Source organism: Malania oleifera, chromosome 3, assembly GCF_029873635.1.
Source record: "Malania oleifera isolate guangnan ecotype guangnan chromosome 3, ASM2987363v1, whole genome shotgun sequence".
NCBI lineage: Eukaryota > Viridiplantae > Streptophyta > Magnoliopsida > Santalales > Ximeniaceae > Malania > Malania oleifera.
The window spans coordinates 44,667,850-44,678,918 of NC_080419.1; positions in this window are offsets into that span (position 1 = coordinate 44,667,850).

Genomic DNA, 11,069 nt, shown 5'->3' on the forward strand with positions numbered 1-11,069 from the left:
ATGCAAATGACATTATTGCTATTATGGTGCTGCCTACTAGATAACAGAAAATTACACTGCATTTTTTTTGACAGCGTAACGAATCAGTAGCACTGCGCCATTATCCAAATCCCATAACAGTGCCTACGCAAGGGAAACCATCCTCAAACTCTCAACCTTCACTACATGCATTCTAAAATGATAAAATACTAGAAAGAGACTTAATTAGCATGTACAGCTCCAAGAGCGCACACAGAATCTTCGCCATGAACCTCTGTATTACCACTTTCTTCTCTAGTTCCCTCTTTAATTTTATTTTTATTTTTTTTACCAAGACAAAAATTAGCCACATGCATAGCATGTCTTTGACACATCATACCATACAAAGTAGATGCAACCAACTTGACACATCATACGACCATGTGAAGAACTAGCAACAAAACATACTATAGTGTTGATTTGATTTAACATATCTAACAGGGAAAATAAATTGATGGATGAAAAAAAATAAATTATCCCGTAGTTCCTACAACCAAAGGAAATTAAAACAATTAGTACGCTCGAGTATATGTTATATAACAAATTAAAATTAAGTGACCAATTCGAATTTAGTGTACAACTCTAGCCAGTGGGCAGCCATGCATCAAATTTACCCCCACACCACATGTCAAAGTGGGGCGCATGCAATTTGAAGTTTGGTTGTTGCGTGAGAAGAGAACACAGTGCCGACGACTGGGCGAGGAGAGCAGCGCGAGTTTTCCATGCTGGAAAGAGAAGTAGCCGAGAGTCCACCCAGCAAGCAAAAAGCGGATAGGAGGGTGCGGCGGCGAGCACATGGGCCTTGCTAGGCGGGGCTGGGTGGTCAACGTGCTCGGACGTACTATACTATTCATTGAGCCATTCCCAACGCAATTCACCTCTATTCTGTTCTTCCAAAACTGAGAACCCATGCACTGGCGTTGGCCTCCTCTCCCATCACTGTCTGCCATGTACTACTTGCTTGTATTCACCACTCACTATTTGGGGCATCAAACAGGGGAACTTGCTTTTGCTTTTGCTTTTGGGTTCTGTCTTTTCATTTTTATTTCACTGTTTGCTGCGTTCAGAGGAGAGCTTAGGCACAATGATAAGGATATGATCGTGTGACAAGGAGAGCTTAGACACAATGATAAGGATATGAACGTGTGACAAGGAGAGCTTAGACACAATGATAAGGATATGAACGTGTGACAAGGAGAGCTTAGACACAATGATAAGGATATGAACGTGTGACAAGGAGAGCTTAGACACAATGATAAGGATATGATCGTGTGACAAGGAGAGCTTAGACACAATGATAAGGGTATGATGGTGTGACATTGAGGTTACAGAAGATGTGGAAATAGTCTTTTATAAAAATATAAAATAAGCTTGTGTACTATAAACTCAGTCCCCTTTTCTGAAATCCTGCATACATGGGAGCTTTAAGCACAGGGCTGTTATTTTTTTGTTTGCTGCTTTTGTCTTCGTTTCCTTCTTTGGGCAAACACCGTCCAGCATTAAGCATAATCACTGCTGGCTTCTTCCTTCCTAGCCACAAAAAACAAAAGGAAAATGCAAAATTAAAGCTGCCACAAACTACGACATACAAAAAGTTGCAGCAATATGTCTTTTGTTTGTTTCGTTGCCTTAAGCTTGGATCACCTTATTAGTCCACAATAAGTCTTTGTCACTTTTAGTTTTGAGAATTTTGAGTTTTAGTCAAAGTAAAAAATTAAGATTGTTTTGGTGTCTTGGGATAAAGGCAAATTAAACGTGAGGGATGGTCGTAGTATTCGTGGGAAAGTGATGGTGCCAGTCCAATTTGTAGAAAAAAAGGACTAGTGGGTTTTGTATGTGACTAGGACATTGATGTGCCCATCTCTGGCTTGTTACAAGGGAGTCAAATTGTGGTCCAAGAGTTACAACTCATACTATTTTTATTGAGAAAAAAAACTAACATAAAATTAATAGTACATCTAAAAGGTAATAATGTTAGTGATTCGTATATCTAGGGCAATATGAAAGAGAGAATCCATGTCGATTTAAGGCTAGAATGGTCTTAGAATAAATGCTAATTTTAACAATAATATATTCGCCAACTCATAGATATGTGGACACTTGAATGGATTTATCTATTGAGTCTTCTTGGAGAAAGATCTTGAGTGTGCAATTATCACGTGTAATTATAATAGTTCTTGGTAATACATTTACAAGATGTAATTATAATAGAGTTAAGAAGGTATTAAATATTTCCATGAAGCATTCTAGATGCTCATTGTAGATCGTAGGATTAATTTATCTCCACCATTGGTTTGGGAGATGGAGTAGTATAAGTAGGGATAGAAATCTCAATTGTAATCATCCAAGTAAAGTGAGTAACATATTCTTCTTACTCACATTATTCCCCTTTCCTTCTTTCATTGATTGCTTTGTAAGCTTTGGTTGCGTAGGTGACTTTGCACTCTAAGTCTTCCAAGGGTGTCTTAAGTGTTTCATAGGAATTGGTGGAAATTTACAAGCCCATGACAAGTAATATCAAAAAATGGTTATGTGGGCATGTGACTAGGCAAGATGTCCTACTCTAGTGCTACCAAGACAAGAAAGAAACATGGACGAGACATGGATACCAACAAGAGAAGGAAGGAGAAGTCTTGATCAAGAAACATTGTGGCTTCCATTAATGCTTTGCTCACAAAGGTGGAGCTTCTATTGTGGTTTATGGACAAGATAGGTTCGAGGAGATGAGTTAATGCATCAATGGGCTCAAGTCAATGGATGATGAGCTTTAAGGGGAGATGCAAGGTGACAGGAATGGTCTATACTCATGAGGGGGGTGAATTGAGACTTAAAATTTCTTCCTAGGTTAAGTGTGTTGAGTTTTAAACCACACTCAATATTACACAACCTAAAGTCTTTCTAAGCAATCTCAAATTCCCCAAATAATCAAGTATGCAAATAGTTAAAACAAATATGACATTCTCAACAAATTAAATATTTACATACAAACACCACATCATATCCCTTTTAAGATTCAAAGCATGTATGTGAAATGATTAGCCGCCGAAAGCAAACATACATGTGGAACATACCTCATTTAAATTAAACATGTGTATGCAAAAAAATTATAACAATAAGAGAGCAAGCATACATGTGCGGAATTTAAAGTACAAAACATAAATGTGTGTGTGTGTGTGTGTGTGTGAGAGAGAGAGAGAGAGAGAGAGAGAGAGAGAGAGAGAAGATTTGTTATCGAGGTTCGGTCAATCCTGCCTATGTCCTCGCCTTGGACCCCCCAAGGATTCTGAGAGGAATGGTGTATTCCCAAGAGGGGGGTGAATTGAGTATTTAAAAAATTTTCTAGGTTCAATTTAAATCGCAATCAGTATTTTATAACCTAGGGTCTTTCTAAGCAGTTACTAATTCCACAGATAATAAGATATGCAAATATATTTAACACAAGATATAGCAAGTTAAATAAAGCATTCAAGTGCGGAAATTAAAGAGCATAGGGAAGAGAGTGACACAGAATATGTTGTTGGGGTTTAGCCAAACTTGCTTACATCCACGCTGAATCCGAAGCTCAAGGATTCCACTAAATGCTCACTTAACCGGACAGAGTGATGCCGTTTACACTCTCCTTACGGGGCGGAGACTCCCCAGCTCAAATTACGAGGCTGAGCCACAACCAATTCTCCTTACGAGGCGGAGACACCTTAGCTCAATTCACCTGGCTGAGTCAAACTATGCACACTTTATAGGATGGTGCAAATCCTAACTTTCCTAACCGAATTTGATCCAATCCAGGACTCATTACAGGGCCGAGTCTCCCTCTTCAAGCCACATCTAGGGTACAAAAGATAGAGAAAATATTTGTACAAATAATTGCTTCTCAAAAGCAGATGTGTACACAATATAGCTCAATGCACTCACATATGATATGATTTTAAGCTCCTGCAATCCTTGAAAATGATGTATATGTCAAAGTAATTTAAAGATTAAACCCTATTAAAAATAATTTTCAATGAAAAAGTAGGAAAACCTAGGGTTTTACTTTCAAATGGCTTATGCCTGAAGAAGTATATATGATCTTTGATATAAAATATGGAGTATGCAATAAATACTTCAAAGATCTTAAACCCTTAAGAAATATTCCCAACAAAGATTTCTAAAAACATAGTTTTAAGGGAATCAAGGGTTTTAGCTCAAAATAATTTTTTCAATGAATAACAAGTGAGCTTTTGAATCTTACAATAAATGTGCAAAGATTCAAAAGTTAGAATAAGTTTTCCAAAAATATTTATCAGGAAATATATATGGGAGAACCTTTTATCTTACTCTCAAGAATGTTTTTAAAAATAAGAAAATGAGAGTATAAAGCTTTGGATGAAGTATGAATGCTTCCAATTAGAAACTGAGTAACGAAGGGGTATATATAGAGTCTAGAAACAATATGACCGTTTAGGATGAGAGGTGTCTCACCCCAGCATTATGAACATTTCAGGTAACCCAGAGAGACGTGCAAGGCTGGCTCAGAGATGGAGGAGGCGGCTGAGTCAGCATAGTTTTGGAGTAAGTCTTGGGCCAAGTAGTAGAGCCCTCGGTGTTTTGGAATTTTTGGGGAATGATGTGCATGTGTGTATATATATGTGTATGGAGGATTTGTAGCACTCTAGTATTGTATATTTCAAGATATGGTTTAGATATTATGTTTTTCACTATTTAGGTATGTTATTTTGTGGACAAGAAGATCCTCAGTGCCCACTTGGGGTTTGAGATGTTATAGTATATATTACAGAAGTATTAGGGTAATTTTATTATATAGAAATAAAAAAAATGGTCAGAAATTTTGGGTCGTTACATTTTTGGTATCAGAGCCTAGGTTGTTAGGTTTTGTAGACTATAGTGTGCAGCAGAAATAATACCAGAATATAGGAATAGATCAGGAATTTGGTGAGTCAATGTTGGGGAATTAAGATGAGTATTTAGGATTTCGTTCTGTGATCGGAAAGCAGGATTTCCATAGCAGTTTCTGTGTTTTTCTTGGGGTGACAATTTTAGGAAAATCATAGTAAACTATTGTCAAGTTGTGTTTCTCAATTACTGGATTGATTCTTAAATTGAGAATAAGGACGATAGATTAATTGATGGCATAAAATTTCAATTAGATGAATATGTTAGATATTTCATGCAGATAGGGTCCTCAGATTATGTTTATGTCCTTTGCAGGATGGACCTTGGGGGTAGTAGTGCATATGCCAATGGAGATGATGGTGTAGGCCCCACTGGAGCGGGTGGTGGCGATTCAGCCTCAGTTCTGCGTAATGTGGCTCCGCAAGTTATGGCTGATATTGCACGAATCTCTTTAGAGCAGGGAGGCCCATTGACAGACCAGGGTTATACCATCGAAAAGTTTACTAAAATGAATCCTCTGGCATTCTCAGGGGGAGCTGACCCTGTGGTGGCCGAATATTGGATGCAAGAAATCGATAAAATACTGACGGTGCTCCACTGTAAGGATGAATAGAGGGTTCTCTATGCTACCTACAAGTTGACAAGCAAGGCTGAGAGGTGGTGGACGGCTGCGAAATTATTGGAGGAGCAGAGACCCACACCAGTGACTATGACCTAGAGCTGGTTCAAGGAGGTATTCTTCAACAGATATTTTCCTGCCACTATCACCGTCACTATAGGATTGACATTTTTTGGGCTCAAATTCGTCATTATAGGTCAAATATTAGTAACGGTTTTATAACTGTTACTAATATGACATTATTAGTGATGGTTTTAATAACTGTCACTAAAAGCGTAACTTTAGTGACGATTTATTGACTGTCACTAATAGCATCATATTAGTGATGGTTCTTAAACCATCACTAATACTTGGACTTTAGTGACGATTTTGAGCCGAGAACATGTAAATTTTATAGTGATAGTCTTAGACTTTTAGTGACGGCGTAGAACAGTCACTAATACTACACTTTTAGTGACTGTTATGAATTCATTACTAATAAGTATTAGTAACCGAAGATCTGGTGACTAATTTCAAACCATCACTAATACTAATTGAACCATCACTAATAAGTATTAGTAACAGTTTAGTACTATTAGTGATGGTTTGGAACCGTCACCAAAAACCTTATTTTTTGTAGTGTATATGGACATGACCATAGATGCATGAATATGTATAGATATATGCATGCATGCATATGGGAAAAATCATGGAGGCATGAATATGTGTATATGCATATAAGTGAAAGTAAGTAGGCATGCATATGAGTTTGAATGCATGTGAATGTGAGCATGCATGTGTACATGTGTGGCATGTGTTAGTTGGTATATATGAGTATTTTTTCATTGGTATGTGTATATGTGCGTGCATGTGAGCTTAAGTACGTGTGAATGTTATGGTTATTGTTGTTGATATTGCGGTTGTTGTGATAAAGATCGAAAAACAAAAGGTGCCTATACTTCTTTAAATGTTTGTTATTATCACTGTACTCTCATTATTGTCATTAAAAAGTCAAACATATTCAAAACTTTAATTTCTTTTTTAGAAAATAGGACTAAACTTTTGAATTTTTTGTAAAACCTAGGTGATGGAGAACTAAAATGGCTTTTAAGACCTTATTTATATTACTCTAAGGAGGCATTTTGTTTGTGTGTTTTTTTTTTCAATCACTTTGAGTTATCTTGGTGATTAATTAGAAAATCTATGATACCTTTTGCATTATTGAAAATTTCTCTTATGTTATTGATTTTTCCCTTTTGAATATTTTTGTGTAATCAAAACAATTATGGAACTCCAAAATAGGGAAATGGAGTCCTTTCAATACTATCAAGTTGAGAGTGATATCCATGATGGGCTATTCAATATTTAAAGGCTAATAATTAAATAAACATCAAGGATTCAATGTAGCCTTATCCGATTAAGTTCAAAAGGGTAATCATTGATAAGTAGGTACCATTCACATAACATATGTGTATTGAGTGTTAATTCCTTTCCTTTGTATAACTATAAGAACCCTATTCCTGTTACATATATCAAGACTACAAGATTTCTTGATCCTAGAATGCAGCTTAAAGATTGTCGATCAATACTAATCAAGTGATCTAACCTCACCCTAGTAAAATAAAAGGTTAGTCATGACTCCATTGAACATTTTGCAAGCCCATAAACTTATGTTTATTTGGCTGATTGTCATCGAGTTGAAGTGCTTCAATATGACCCTAGTTTAGGATGTGTCAAAATTAGCCATCGTGGCTAATTGTTTTTCCAAAATGGTGATCTTTGTTCTGTGTAGCAACACTGCATATGGTACTAATGTTGCTAATATCTACTTTAGAGATATTGTCAAATTCATGTTATTTCGAAAGTAATCACTTCAATTTGGGATTCCAAGTTTATGAGTCATTTTTGGTAATAACTTTGGAGAAACCTTTGAACACATCTTCAATTCAATGCCACTTGCCATAATCTCAAGGAATATCTTATTTTGCCACCAAATAAATTTTCTTGTAATCACTAAACTAGCCAAAGAACTAGTTGTAGTTTCAAGTTGTTTATGGTTGGAATCCATTGAGTTTATTTATTTATTTATTTTCATAATCTGGGGACTCTAACTAATTATCATCGTACCACTTTGAACACTATGGTGTAACACCAAACTCGAGGGGGTGAAAGTCTTCTGTCCATTTATGTACCCCTGATAATTCAATCGGGGTAAACTCTTAAGAAGGTATCGAACCTGTGACCTCCCTTACCACTTGAACTAACCTGGCTGGGCTCCATTGAGTTTATTGTATTTCATTCTCTTTTAACCACTTGAAGCTTTACTAAAGAAGTTGAAGAAAGAGCTAAATTAATTTAGAAGTTGGAAGAGTAGATTTGTAGGATTATTGCAAAGTAAAATAAAAGGTATTATGCTTAAGCTGACAGGCAGCGACAGATCTAGGAATCACAGCCAAGGGGGCAAGGTATATCTATGTGTATAAGATTTATTAAAAATGTTTTTCATCATTTAAATCATCTACTATTTCAAAAATTATTAAATAACAAAAAGAAAAATTTTATTAATTAGAATCACAAGTAAATTTACCCAACCAATGTTATAAAAGAGTCAAAAATTACATGTATCACTATGAGCACAATATATTAAAAAAAATGTATTGCTAAAAGATCAACTTTAAACTAATAATCCAACTTGAGTAATAATCCTATAATTGTACTCATCGCTCCTTCATAGCATAAAAATGTAAATATATAAAATTAGAATAAACTTAGATTGATTTTTGTCTAAATTCACAAATTTAAATTCAAGACTTTAAATTTACTCCTAAATAAAACTTTAAAGTATTTTACATGAGAGGACAGAGGATGGTTCAAAAAGTAGTTGGAAAAAAAATGTAAAAATTGATTCATAAAATTTAAGAGGGAGGGGAGAGATTTGGGTGGGATGGGAGCCAATGGGATACCATATTAAAGGAAAGTAATATTTTCAAATGCTTGTGGGGAGGGAAAGGGGGGGGGGGGGGGAGCCCCTGCCAGCCTCCCTTTGAATCTGCCACTACCAACAAACATTGTATGTTTGTTGAATTAGAAAGATATCTAATTTGGAATCATTTTGAAAAGAGGAGATTATATTTGGGCCAGTTTGGAAAGCTGAAGCATAAAAATTTTTTAAGCAAAATTGTGAAAATTCATACAAAGCTGAGCTTTTAGAAGAATATGTTGTTTCAGGTGCTTTCAGTGTTGTTGATTTGTCTCCTTATTTTGGTGATGATAGCAAATGACTCAATGACGAATTTTCTTTAACCAGGGGAGCATGAGATGTTGTTCTAAAGAATTCTAGTCAAATTAGGTCACTAGAATTTTCAAATTATGAGTTAATTGGAGTTTTCTACTGAAAGGTATAGTCGTTTAATTTAAGTGTACAATCTGTTAGTTTAAGCTTTATATGGGTTTGCATGCATTCCCTATGTAAGAAAACAGTTTAAGGAGAGTAATTTGAGTCGTTTCAGTCCAAGTTAGTTATTATTTATACCTAGAAAACATGAAGCAGTAGCATTTTCCTACCCTTGGAGGACTGTTTCAAGTAGCCATGTCTTAAGGATGTAGTGTGTTTTTCAATGAAAATTTGAGGCTTTACCCTTTGCTTTCCATTTTGTATCTCTTTGGTGAGTTATGAACTTTATCTTTTAAACTCTTTGTCTTTAAAGTTAAGGGCTATCAATATCTTTATAGTGGCGAGTTTCTTAACTTCCATATTTCCTTGGTGGATTTCTAGACCTTTATTTTTTTTGGATAAATTTTGACTCAAGGCTCATCATTTTTAGCTCAAGTAACTCACCCTGTAGGGGCTGGACCTTTACTCAAGTGCCCATAAGTTTTAGCTGGAAGGACCATGCATGTAATAAGATTCATAATCTCTATTTCCTATTTTGTAATATTAAAATATGAATATTTCGTTACATAAACAATTTTTTTTCTAAACAAGAGATGAACTCAAACAAGGCTTTATGATCTTCATTGCATAACTTAGTCTTTTTTTCCTTTTAATGAAAAATAAAAATAAAAAGAGGCTTATCACTGCCAATGCAAATGACATTATTGCTATTATGGTGCTGCCTACTAGATAACAGAAAATTTCACTGCATTTTCTTTGACAGCGTAACGAATCAGTAGCACTGCGCCATTATCCAAATCCCATAACAGTGCCTACGCAAGGGAAACCATCCTCAAACTCTCAACCTTCACTACATGCATTCTAAAATGATAAAATACTAGAAAGAGACTTAATTAGCATGTACAGCTCCAAGAGCGCACACAGAATCTTCGCCATGAACCTCTGTATTACCACTTTCTTCTCTAGTTCCCTCTTTAATTTTATTTTTATTTTTTTTACCAAGACAAAAATTAGCCACATGCATAGCATGTCTTTGACACATCATACCAGACAAAGTAGATGCAGCCAACTTGACACATCCAACGACCATGTGAAGAAGTAGCAACATAACATACTATAGTGTTGATTTGATTTAACATATCTAACAGGGAAAATAAATTTATGGACGAAAAAAATAAAATTATCCCGTAGTTCCTACAACCAAAGGAAATTAAAATAATTAGTACGCTCGAGTATATGTTATATAACAAATTAAAATTAAGTGACCAATTCGAATTTAGTGTACAACTCTAGCCAGTGGGCAGCCATGCATCAAATTTACCCCCACACCACATGTCAAAGTGGGGCGCATGCAATTTGAAGTTTGGTTGTTGCGTGAGAAGAGAACACAGTGCCGACGACTGGGCGAGGAGAGCAGCGCGAGTTTTCCATGCTGGAAAGAGAAGTAGCCGAGAGTCCACCCAGCAAGCAAAAAGCGGATAGGAGGGTGCGGCGGCGAGCACATGGGCCTTGCTAGGCGGGGCTGGGTGGTCAACGTGCTCGGACGTACTATACTATTCATTGAGCCATTCCCAACGCAATTCACCTCTATTCTGTTCTTCCAAAACTGAGAACCCATGCACTGGCGTTGGCCTCCTCTCCCATCACTGTCTGCCATGTACTACTTGCTTGTATTCACCACTCACTATTTGGGGCATCAAACAGGGGAACTTGCTTTTGCTTTTGCTTTTGGGTTCTGTCTTTTCATTTTTATTTCACTGTTTGCTGCGTTCAGAGGAGAGCTTAGGCACAATGATAAGGATATGATCGTGTGACAAGGAGAGCTTAGACACAATGATAAGGATATGAACGTGTGACAAGGAGAGCTTAGACACAATGATAAGGATATGAACGTGTGACAAGGAGAGCTTAGACACAATGATAAGGATATGATCGTGTGACAAGGAGAGCTTAGACACAATGATAAGGGTATGATGGTGTGACATTGAGGTTACAGAAGATGTGGAAATAGTCTTTTATAAAAATATAAAATAAGCTTGTGTACTATAAACTCAGTCCCCTTTTCTGAAATCCTGCATACATGGGAGCTTTAAGCACAGGGCTGTTATTTTTTTGTTTGCTGCTTTTGTCTTCGTTTCCTTCTTTGGGCAAACACCGTCCAGCATT